The sequence below is a fragment of the Alexandromys fortis genome, unplaced genomic scaffold (assembly GCF_014885135.2).
Source record: "Alexandromys fortis isolate MF-2015 unplaced genomic scaffold, M_Fortis_MF-2015_v1.1 scaffold_12, whole genome shotgun sequence".
In the NCBI taxonomy this organism is placed as follows: domain Eukaryota; kingdom Metazoa; phylum Chordata; class Mammalia; order Rodentia; family Cricetidae; genus Alexandromys; species Alexandromys fortis.
This window is the reverse complement of record NW_026067937.1, coordinates 8,948,125-8,960,727: the sequence shown is the minus strand read 5'-3', so window position 1 is coordinate 8,960,727 and position 12,603 is coordinate 8,948,125.

Sequence of the window (12,603 nt, the reverse complement as noted above, 5' to 3'; positions counted from 1 at the left end):
TGACTTATGTTAGCAATATATCAAACAGAAAAACTCTATGAAATGAATTACACACTTTGACTTGTGAGGCAATAGCCAAAACTATAGCTGAGAAACTACTTGCCCTTAATTTCTGCGCAGGGAAAATCTCATGGGACTAAGATCCAACCTGTGGGGTATAACATGGTCCATAATAAGACATTGCCAGGCTTTGATTATATAGAACATCAATTGGTATCTGAGAGGTGGGGATAGTTTTGGCAAAGGCTAATGTGAAGTCACTACAGCACCTTGTGTTGTTGTCCCTGCTTCCCTCTTGTTTCTGCCAAAATTGCTTATTATTTAATTATTTATATAATTCAGATTTTGTATCATTAAAGGTAGGTTGTGACCATTTGTTTATCAGTGTTAAAGAAGTAGGTTGTTGACTGAATGTCCTGATCTGTTTGTTCTTTAACAAATAGCTTTATATATGTACCAGGATAGATCAATAATGCATTTCATTTGTGTAATCAAATAGTAAAGCCTATCATTAAAGGCCATGTCTTCAAAGAGTTTTCATAAAAATTTTAAATATAAGATTGAAATAATCTTGTAATTTTAATTAAAATTTGTATCATATTATCTTTAAATTTGAAAGAAATAATTTTAGTAAGAAAATGACACATTCACAATATATAATGGCTATCAATAGTATTAACATGTATATTTCATGATGTGGGAGTGTCATATATAAATCTGTTGATTTCATTGGTTAATTAAATAAAGAAACTGCTTGCCCTGATAGGTTAAAACATAGGTGGGAGGAGTAAACAGGAGGAAGAGGAAGTGAGGTAAGACTCCTCAGAGAGACAAGATAGCTCTGCTCTCAGAGACACACGCGATGAAGCTCCGACTCAGAATGGATGTAGGCTAGAATCTTCCCGGTAAGCGCACCTTGGGGTGCTTACACACATTATTAGAAATGGGCTAGTCCAGGTGCTAGAGTTAGCCGAGAAGAGGCTAGATATAATGGGCAAGCAGTGTTTAAAAGAATACAATTTGTGTGTTGTTATTTCGGGCATGAGCTAGCAGGCGGCCGGGGTGCTGGGGACGCAGCCCCGCTGCTCCTTATTTTAACAATTTCAGTCAACTCAGAATTACATAGAAACAAAGAGATGACAGACAGCTTGCCCTCTTTCAATAAGATTTTCATGAATGACAGTTTCGAGATGACTCACATGAACTGTTTTCAACTACTTTAGAGATTCTGTCTGTGTCACTGGCATATGCAGGCAAAAGTTTGGTGCTCACATAATACATACACACACACAATATAGCAATACAGTCTGTGTTTCCACCAACACACATACATACACATACACACAGCCACACACGCACACACACACATTATGAGAAATCTTTCATTCTATTGTATGTATTCATAAATAAATATTGTTATCACCTACACCTACAAAATCCCAAGACTATCTGTAAAATGCCATTAATTTAAAAAAAAAAGACTTGGAATTTCTACAATACCACTTTTGTAAAATCAATTTGTATAGAGAAAAGATTAAGAGTTAGTCAATATTGTATTCTCTCTCTCTCTCTCTCTCTCTCTCTCTCTCTCTCTCTCTCTCTCTCTTTCTTAGTTACATTCGCTGAATGTTCATCCAAATTAGACTTTTGAAATTATGAGCTGCTGCAAAGGAGCTATGCAAATTTACAAAGGGGCTCAGTATTCTTAGGACTTGGGATTGACTTAATTAAAATTTTCTGGTTTTAAAAACAATTTATTATAGAAAATAAATAATAAGTCAATTAAAATAAATTTAGCTATCTGCTGTATATATTACTAAAAGTAATCAAATTGTGAGGTTAAACAAATGTTTCTGCCACATGGGTTAATTACAATTAGATCTCCCTTTAGTGTCTATGCGTTAATTCTAGTGGGAGCAGGACATGGAGAAATTGCAGTGCCTGGTTTTAGGCTAGGATGGCATGATAATGAAATTGTATCTTCAGGTGACTGGGGAAAATGTTTGCTTACACAAATATTTAAACAGTATATTTCATGGACATTTGTATAGGCCTTTAAAGGAGAGTATTTCAATTTAAACTTTTAAGAAATGACAGCATGATTTGGATAATCAACTACTTAATGAATGATGGTTCACATTGAGATTTGTTTGCCAGCAAACCCTGGAGTAAAAGACCATGGATCTAAATCCTAATCTAGTATCCACTATACACAAGACTCTGGATTATCTAGCAGATCAAAGAATCAATTTATTATATTTACAGATTAGAAGTTATAATCACATTTATATCATAAATTTGTGTAAAAGAATATATGAAAAAGCATAGAAACAGAATGTGTCAGATATCTGTGGCACTAATTATCATATTGATCATGCATCTCAACTCTTGAATTGACGTTTGCTATCTAAGGCTGACCACTGATCTCTAGGTCTTTGCCAGACATACAACTTATTCATAGTAGAGAAATAAATTTCTACCATTATGTATCTGGTGTGGTTCTTTAAAAGTAGAGTGACTCAGTGGCCAGTGCCATTTATTAGGAAGCTAGATACTGTATTAAAACTCTGGTTTGTGTTTTAACAAGTTGTGAGACCTATTATAAGTCAATTGCTTTCATCTCTAGATTTCATTGCCTCTGACAGAGGAACCAATACAATTTACCATAAGTGGCCAGCAAAATACCAGAAGCTCCACTGTTTGAAAAATCTTTACAGTAGTACCTGACATAGTAAATACAGCCTAAGTGTTTTGTAGATGCACAGAAAGAATGACAAGATTTCATATTTTTTAATACTAAATGTAGATGTTCGATAGTAAGGTATACATGTATAAATTAACTGAAGAACTTCATGCAGAACCCACTTAAGGCTTCTTTGAATAAAAGCAGAACTATGAAGTTCAAGTACGGAATCTCTAGGAGAGGCCCTGCCTGTAGATTGCTTGATGTACCATTTGCATGGACTTTAAGATGTTTTCCTCATAGGTAACTTCAGGATCTTTCTTTGGATGAAAGAGTGCTATTAATGATTTGTGTTAGAGCCTTTTTTCTTTTCAAAATGACCTTACCTTAAAAATCAATTCTTTAAAAAAAATTCAACAAGTGTCCTTTGAGCACATATTTAGACAGGTAACAAAGGGCCGTATCTTCAGGTTTTCTCTAAAAATTGACCACAAATGCACAACCCTTGTTTATAAAAAAGTTTGTATTTTATCTCTGTGGTTTTAAATTTTCTTATATATAAAAAGAAAACTTAAGTTTTCTATGGTTTCATTTGTATGTTTTAAAATTATATTTTGGTTTGTTTGTATATAAGGTAATTTTATGCCTCATATGATACCTTTAAATCCTCACTAATTTCTCTTTCTGATTATGTGAAAGTCTCAGAAAATAATGTATTTTTATAAAAAAGCAAAATTATTATAAACCCTAAAAGAAGAAATCAATAATATTATTCTGTTAAAGTGACATAGTAATGAATTATTGAAATACCCATACGCCAGAGTATATCTCAGTGGCCATCAGAGATGTTTTCCTTTGAAGCTGATGGCAGTTAACACAAAGATCCTTAGCTGGTCAATGAAAGGAAAAAGAGAAACTACAATGTGGCAACATCTGCAGGTCCCTGCCCTGCCATATCCAACCCAGCAAAATGTTTCACATCCTTAAACAGTGCCTAAATTGGTAAATCTCCCTGGCTGTCCATATCCAATCACAATTCCCAAGTCTCCAGACCCAGTGTGGGTCCCACATTCATTGTCCCAACCTGTTTTAGGCTTGTCTGATATGAGACCAATATCTAGGCTTCCACCAGGACACCTATTGCCTACAACAAAAGCCAGAGGGACCTCCTTTGGCACATACTACCTTTCACCCCTCAGATCTACCCTACAATCCAGGTTTGGACTAAGAGGTACATTCTGTTTATCTGCCCAGTCTCCTCTATTTGTTTGACTTCATTCTGTCATTTCCAACCTCTGGGACCAACCTGCCTGTGCAGACTCTCTTCTGCCCCAATCTGATCTGACACATCAGAATTAGAACTGACAGAAAAGTCCACATCAACAGATCTCATCACAAAAACACAAACAGTGTGCTAGATCAGTCCAGCAACTTTTCTCTAAAATTTACTGGTGGAAATTTTTGTCAAAGTCTCATTACCTAAGAGGACAACAGAACAAAGAATTTAAAGGAATAATCATAAACTTCAAAAAATTCGGGAAATTTAAAGAAGATATAAAACACAGAGCTTTATGAAATCAAGGAGAAAAATGAATTTAGGACAGTTGTTCTCAACATTCATAATGCTGTCATATTTTATTATAGTTCATTATGTTGTGACCCCTAGTAATTTTTGTTGTTTCTTCATTACTATAATTTTGCTACTGATATAAATCATGATGCAAATATCTGCTATGCAGGATTTCTGATATGGTACTCCCAAATGGGTTGTGATCCTTGGGTTGAGAACGACTGGTTTAGAAGAATAAACACCTGAATGGAGCACCAAAAAATACCACATAAGGCTGATGGAAATTAAGATAACTGAGCACTTGGGAACAGAATTCAATATGGAGTAAGAATAATAGAAGATTGCTCAAGCTAAATAAAGATGGAATTGAAAAACCCAGTAACTCAGTTAGAAAACTCAATGGAAAGCCTTACCAGTAAAATGAATAAAGTAGAAGAAATATTTTCAGATCTGGAAAATAGTGGATATAGGCAAAATAAGTAAGGGCTGTTAAAATTTGAAAGATCCTGGAAAGAAATATATTATGAAATATGGGACACCAAGAAAAAAAAAACTTTCTAATGCTAGGCATAGATGAATGAGAATGCCAAGTCAGTTCCATGGGAAATCAACAAAATCATAGAAAGAACCTCTCTTAAAGTAAGGAAAAGGCCATTCAGATATAAGAACCTCACAGAACACAACATAGAAAAGACCAGAAAAGAAAATTCCCACAATGCATAATACTTAAAACATATAGAATGAAAGTAAAATGAAAACATAACACAGAGAGAGAGAGAGAGAGAGAGAGAGAGAGAGAGAGAGAGAGAGAGAGAGAAAGACAGAGAGACAAAAGCTTTGAGATACATTGAAAAGATTCCTATAAAGAAAATTTGTATTTCTGAGGACCTACAGAAAAATTTCAGGAAAATCACAAATTATTTAATGATGTAACTCAAAATTTTCAAAAATTAAGAACAAAGCAAATCCACACACAATTGACAACAAGAAATAATAGAAATCTTTGCAGAAATCAATGAAAAGCAGGCAACAAAATGGTCCTGGGTGGCAGCGCAGGACAGCTGTATTGGCATGGCCCCTGTGGGAGCACATTCTTCAGACCTTGACATGGTCACAGGTTAGGTTTCCACAGGGTCCTCAGTGGTCACAGGAGCCACAGACATTAACACAAACCCCAAAGCTGCATCAATGCCACGAACTAGGTCGTGGCTTTTGAGAGCAGCTCAAGCTAAGATATTACCATGACCTTGGGTTGCAATCTCTGTCAGCCCATTCCTCACTGCCACTGCCTCTTCAGATCTGCCTCACTCCCCAGCAGTGAATCATTCTGCCTCTCTTTCTCTCCCATTTCCTCACCCTGTATTCACTCACCATAATGGTGTCTGCCAGGTGAGTTCATGGTTGATTTCTTCCTGTCCCAAGTCTAGAAATGAATTATTGCATTATCACTGCTATGGATACATAAAAATGCCTTTGACAAAATATAACATGCCTTCCTGATAAAATTTCCAGAAAGGAACTATACCTCAAGACAACAAAACCTATATATGAGAACTCACAGCCAACACCATCCTTTAAAAAAAAAAGTAGGTTATCAATTGGTGCCATGAAAGAAACAAAGGTGTCTACCATTCCCACCCTTTTTCAATAGTGTGCTCTAAATAATAGTCATGCAACAAGATGAGTGAAGGAAGTTAAAGAGATATAAATAGGGAAACAATTAGCCAAATTATTACTATTTGTAGATGATATGATACTGTGCATTAGAGATTCCAAAATTTTATTGAAAAATTTCAAGAAATGATAAACAAATTCAGCAGGACACGGAATCAACTTGCACAAGTCAACAGCATGTGTGTATATATATATATATATATATATATATATATATATATTGCTGTTTTATATATATTATATAATAATTTATTATTATATCAATAATAAATAAAAAAGAGGTCATGGACACTAACAATAGCCTTAAAGGAAAAATATCTTAGAATAAATCTAACTGGCTAAGTTATGCTCATTGACAATGAAAACTTAAAACTCTGAAGAAACAATAGACAAAGGCACTGGAAAATAGAAAGACATATCCTGTTTGTAGTATAATTAATATTGAGAAATGACCATTTCACAAAAATTATTTTCAGATTCTGTATAATCTAAATCAAAATCTCTATTTATTCTTCACAGAAATAGAAAAAAAAATTCTAAAATTTGTATGGAACTACAAAATACCCTGTATAGCCAAAGTAATCTGAGTTATCACTAATGGACTGATCTGATGTGGGAGTCTTCTGTTTTGTGTTGATTTCATTGGTTAAATAAAGAAACTGCCTTGGCCCTTTAATAGGACAGAAAATTAGGTAGGCAGAATAAACAGAACAGAATGAATGCTGGGAGAAAGAAGCCGAGTCAGTCAGTCGCCATAATTCTCCCACCCAACACAGATGCAGGTTAAGATCTTTCCTGGTAAGCCACACTTCATGGGGCTACACAGATTATTAAAAATGGGTTAACCGAGATGTGAGAATTAGCCAGTAAGAGGCTGGAACTAATGGGCCAGACAGTGTTCAAAAGAATATATTTTCTGTGTAATTATTTTGGGTAAAGCTAGCCATGAGGAGCTGGGTGGGAATGCAGCCCACCGCAGCTCCTACAACATTGATCAGCTTTGAAAACATAGCAAGTAATATTATACTGACTGGGAACATTGTATTTGTGAATATATGTATGCAAAAATAATTAATGAAAATAGGATTTGAAGAGAAGGAATAGAAAGAGGAACTAATATAATTATGTCATAATCTCAAAAAACAATTTTTAAACGTAGAGTACTTACAAAAAAGAAATAAAAGAAACTAGGCAGTGCTTATGCCTAAATGACAATATACTCCTTGCTCAAAGCTTAGGGATCTTCAAGGAAAATGGAACAGAAGCACTGTAACACCTAGTGGTAGTGGATTGCTTCAAGGAAACAGTATGCTCCTGATACAATAATAGTTGCATATAAACTAACAGTGCTTGTGACAGCATGAAGCTAACCTGTGAAAACTCAAAATTAAGTCAGACAAAATAAAGCATAGAGAAGACAGGCACAAAACCTTATTAATGGCTGAGAAGCTACTGGTATTGGAACTTTCTAGAAAAGTCAACTTTCTATGTTGTGACCTCTGGTTAGCATTTCACTATGCCAGTTCAGGCCTAATTCTGTTGGCTAATTAAACTAAACAAACTGGGCTTAATATGGGGATAGAAGAAGAAGAACAAGAAGGAAAGGGAGGACAAGGAAGAGGTGGAGAAGGGGAAGAGGGGAAGAGAAAGAGGAGGAGAAGGGGGAAGAACAGGAGGAGGAGGAGGAAGAAGAGGAGGAAGACAACTCAAAAGTGGGAAAAAGAGAAGGAAGTGTAGAACTGCTCTCTTGATTGCATAGTAGGATATCCATGCCCTGTACTGTGCCATGGTCAAAAGCAGTGGGTAGGGAAGTCATAGGGGAGAAATAATGACCATTTTGCTAAATGGCCACATTATCAAAGAGCCTCCTAATTTACAGCTGAATCCACAGATTCATGTATTCCAAACCCTGTCCACCTAAACTTCTCATTTCAATAGTATTTTAATGCATACATGCAGTAATGTTCAAAATGTTAAGAAATTACTTTGAATTCTTGGCCCCAGAAGGGAAATCTATGACAAACCTCTCCTTCAAAGTCCAGGAAGCTCTGAGGAAAAGAAGACTGAAAGAAAAGAATAGTGACAGAAAGTGGAAGAATTCTATGAAGTACTGACCTGTAGAAAGGACGTGGCGGTTACAAAATTTATTTCAGTGTTGTTGTGATTACCAGCACATAACACACCAAGATTTTTAAGAATTTTTAACAGGATAGGGGTACCTAAGAACCTATTTATAGCTTTGTAACTATCTAGCAATTCGTGACTGTTTGGGGAGAGAGGGTAACTTTCCCTTAGGATTGTTACCACTGCAGGTTCCTCAGGTTGCAGTGAACAAACCTACATTCATGTGCACAGGGCCAGCAGTAACTGGGTTTCAAAGGTTCAAGTAAAGTGAGAAAGAAAGATAGGAAGGGAAGAAGAAAAAAGAGTAAGAGAGAGAAAGAGATGGGGAAGTGAGGGAGAAGGAAGAAGGGAAAGGTGGAGGAAGAGAGGGAGGGAAAAACTAGAAATAAATAAGGATGATATAGAAGATCTAACTGTCCTACGTATGTTTTTGTTTTTAAAGTATTTATAAATAACAAAACTGAGCCAACATCTCTAAAATTATCTGACAATTCTGAGAAAAGTCACCTAAAAAAATTAAAAAGCCAACCAGAAATTACAAGTACAATAGAAAATGATAATAAAAAAATCTCGAAATATTGAGCTGATATGAAGAAATTTTTAACTTATTTTGCAGAAATATATTTTATAGATAATTGAATACAAAATACATGAGAAAAATTGAAAGATGTTTTGAAAAGCATTAGTAGCACTTTCCTGAAGAAATTCAATTTGATATTATTTCTTGTCTGTTAGTGTCTTTTACAATGAAATACAAAATACAACCCACTTCAAATTTTACTCAACTATTTGTAAGTTACAGAAAATTTTACAAAATGTCCTTGTTCACTTAAGCAAGGTAAAACTACTCTTTAGCAATGCGTTCAGAGCTTTGAAACATGTCCTGTCAATATAAAGGGTACCCGTGTTTCCCTGCCTATATTCTGTTCCCTTTTAGGTTATCAAACTTCAGGAGGTCAGATGCATTCTATTCTTCAGAATCAATAGGTGCACAACAGACACTCAAATACCAGTAATTGAAGGAAACTCACTTTGCTATTAACCATTTGTTGTGGCTAATTTTCAATGGTAATTGAGTTTAGAATCACTTGGGAAACAGAGGAGAGAATTGTTCTTCTATGGAGAAAAAGATCACGCTGAGAGTGGGTGGCTATGAACCAAGATTAGGCTTTATACAGAATAAATATGTGAACAGGAGGTAAGATGAGTAACAACATCATCTTCGCTTCTTCCTGACTGTATGACATAAAACTAGCCACCTAACATTCCTGCTATAGCTGAGAGAACTCTTCTGCTGCCATGGCTTTCCTACAAATGATGAACTTTATCACCTCAAAACATGAGCCAAAATAAATCATCCTTACCTTAAGTTTATTCTATCAGGTATTTTAACACAGCAAATAAAGACAATTATATGGAAAACTGGTGCTGAAAGTAGGGTTATTGCTATTATAAGCCTGACTAGGTACATTGAAAACCTGAAGAACTGGTTAATAAAGATGGAAAAGAGCCTTACAGTCAAGATGGGCTAACCAAGGCTATAAGCAGAGATAAATAGGCCTTTCCAGTGGGAACCAAAATGGCAATAGAAATATGGACAGTGGAGACCTGAGTGAGGTTTTAAATGATAACATTCTAATGAGATTTGCGCTACAGGACTTTCATGATATATTTTGGAAAAAAATCAGACTGCATTCCATGCATCCTGACATTATGAGTGAGACTGAATTCAAAAGTCAAAGAGCAACATTATTTTATTTGTGTGTTTGGTTGCCAAGGGAGTTTCAATATTGCACAGCACTCGTATAGTATCATTATTTCTGCTTACTGTTCCCAGCTTGACAAGGAGAGAGAACAGAAAGTTATTACTATGTGCAGTTTGGTGATTAAAACAATATTCACAAGTTTAAAGGCATTAAAAATGAGTACAGATAAATCATTGAAGAGATCAGTATCACTAAAGTGAAATGTGGTGTTCTGCACTGAAATAATAGAAAAATGTTCCCCAGGAACAAAACATATCTACTCATTGAAGACTATCTTGGTAATTTTATGTAAATTTGACCCAGGTAGTCATTTGGCTAAAGGGACTTGGAACTGATAAAAATACCTCCATAAGATTTGACTATAGGTATGTCCATAGTATATGTTCATTAGTTATTGATGTGGAAGGACCCAATCTATAACTAGGAAGTCATTCCTGGGCAAGCTGAGCAACTCATGGAGAGCAAGCCAGATAGCAGTACTCCTCTATGGCTCCTACATCAGTTCCTACCTCTAGGTTACTGCCTTGAAATCCTGATATGACTCAACCTGCTTCATCTGCTGGAAAAACAGGTGCTTTTAACTGCTGGTTCTTCTTTCCATAACCTAAACACATCCCTTTTAATCATAAGATTCTACCATAGGTGATCAGAGACTCATAAGCCATAATATGATGTGGGAGGAGTGGGTCCCACTGCCAGGCTAGCTTAACCCCTGAAATAATCACACAGAAACTGTATTCATTTAAACACTGCCTGGCCCATTATCTCTAGCCTGTTATTGGCTAACTCTCCCATATTAGTTTAACCCATCTCCATTAATGTGTATCACCACTTGACTGTGACTTACTGGCATGAATCTAACCAGAGTCTGTCTCAGGCAGGAGAACCATAGCATCTGCTTGTCTCTGCTTTCTTCCTCCCAGAATTCTGTTCTGTCTTCCCTGCCTACCTGAGTTCCACCCTATCAACTAGGCCAAGACAATTTCTTTAATTACAAATGAAAGCAATGCAAATACAGAATGACCTCCTATACCAATAGTACAAAGTGAAATGTAAATATTTCATTTGTAAGATTCCATAAAATCAACTAAGTTTCAGGTTCAGTTTCTAGAACACACATGGTGGTTCACAAACATATGTAATTAGAGTTACATGGAATTTGATGACTTCTGACTTCCACAGGCACTGGGAAAACACATAGTGAATACGTGTGTGTGTTTGTGTGTGTGTGATTGTGAGTGTGTGTCTGTGTATCAAGCAAAACATCCATAAATATAAAATAAAATAAACAAATCTAAAAATAAATGCAAGTGATGTGTTTTGCTTTCAAGTTGATTCCATTGCTATAATAGGCCATGGTTTCATAAATTCACTGCAGTACTAACTACATATGGCCTGAACCTTCCTTGCTTTCCTTATAGTCCTATGCATTTAACCCATCTTGTGCTTTGTTTCACGTGAGATAGGGTTCCAATTCCTAGGAATTGAATATCTGCCTCTTGAAGAGGCCAGTCTGGATGTCAAGATTCTGGAGTAATAATACTCACATCCACACCTGTGTCTAGTAATTCTTCAGTTACACTATCATTTATACACACTCTTAGCATTGGTCATTGATCATTTATAGAAGTCAGCCAAAATATATGTTTTCTATTTCTTACTGGAGTTTTTGATTAATTCTCCATGTCTATCCATTATCCAGAACAATACACACTGGATTGTTTAATTGTCTTGGTGAGACATGTTCTCCACAGTGACTGGGAAAGACTGGATCTTGTTTGATATTGGGGCCTGTGAGAAGGAGTTAACTAGTGATATTGAGTTGCCTTGTCTGTCTCTTGTCGACCTACATCCATTAGTCCAATGTCGACCTTTGCCATACCTCCTATATACCAGAAGGCTGAGTCCTCCTATTCTTGCCATTCCTTAAATTCCTAGGAATTCCTTGTCTACAGTCCCTTCTTAGCAGCCCTATTCTTCCACAATTAAAACATTTGGCATTTTGGTGTCTCCTCATATCATGAAAATCACATCTTCTACCCAACCTTCAGTACTATAGTCAAATGTTTCAACATTCATTGTATGTAATGTCCATTCATCTAAGAGTGCTGATTTAACCTTTAAAGGTCCAAGGATCTTCTTACACTCTAATTTGGTGTTTTTAAAAGCCAAGGATTCAATTAATAAACATCTAGCTTCAGTATCTCTCAGTCTTAATTGTAGAGCCTTAGTTAATCTTTGTAAAAAGTCAGTAAAGAGTTATTTTTGGCTCTGTTCAACCCTAATACATGACTCTATTCTCTTTTCTGGTTCCTCAATCCTGTCCCAAGAATTAAAGCTGTTGTGTTACATAGGAACAAGGTGCATTCGTCACAGCTACCCTGTTCCTAAGGATGAGAGTAATGACCCTCACCAAGAATTTGATCTTGGGAAGTCTCAAATCCATTTGTTTTTACCTGTTGTTCTAAAATTATTACCTCGTCTCTCCAGTAACATTTCCAAAGAATCTGAGGTCCATTTTCTAGGACCACTGAGATTAATTGAAGCCAATTGTGTGCCTTAGTGCTTGAAGCCATGTTTTCACCATTTCCCTGGCAAATGGTCAGTGTAGCCCATAAGAAACTATTACTCATTTTATATCTGTCAGATTGTTCATACATATTGGTTCCCATGTATTTTCTTTGACTACCTTAGGGTAATTTGTGCCAGATGGTCTTTCCAAGGAAATTACCAGATATGCAGTTGAAACTCTGTGTAAGCCATTCTGGGGTATGGCATGTACTGAT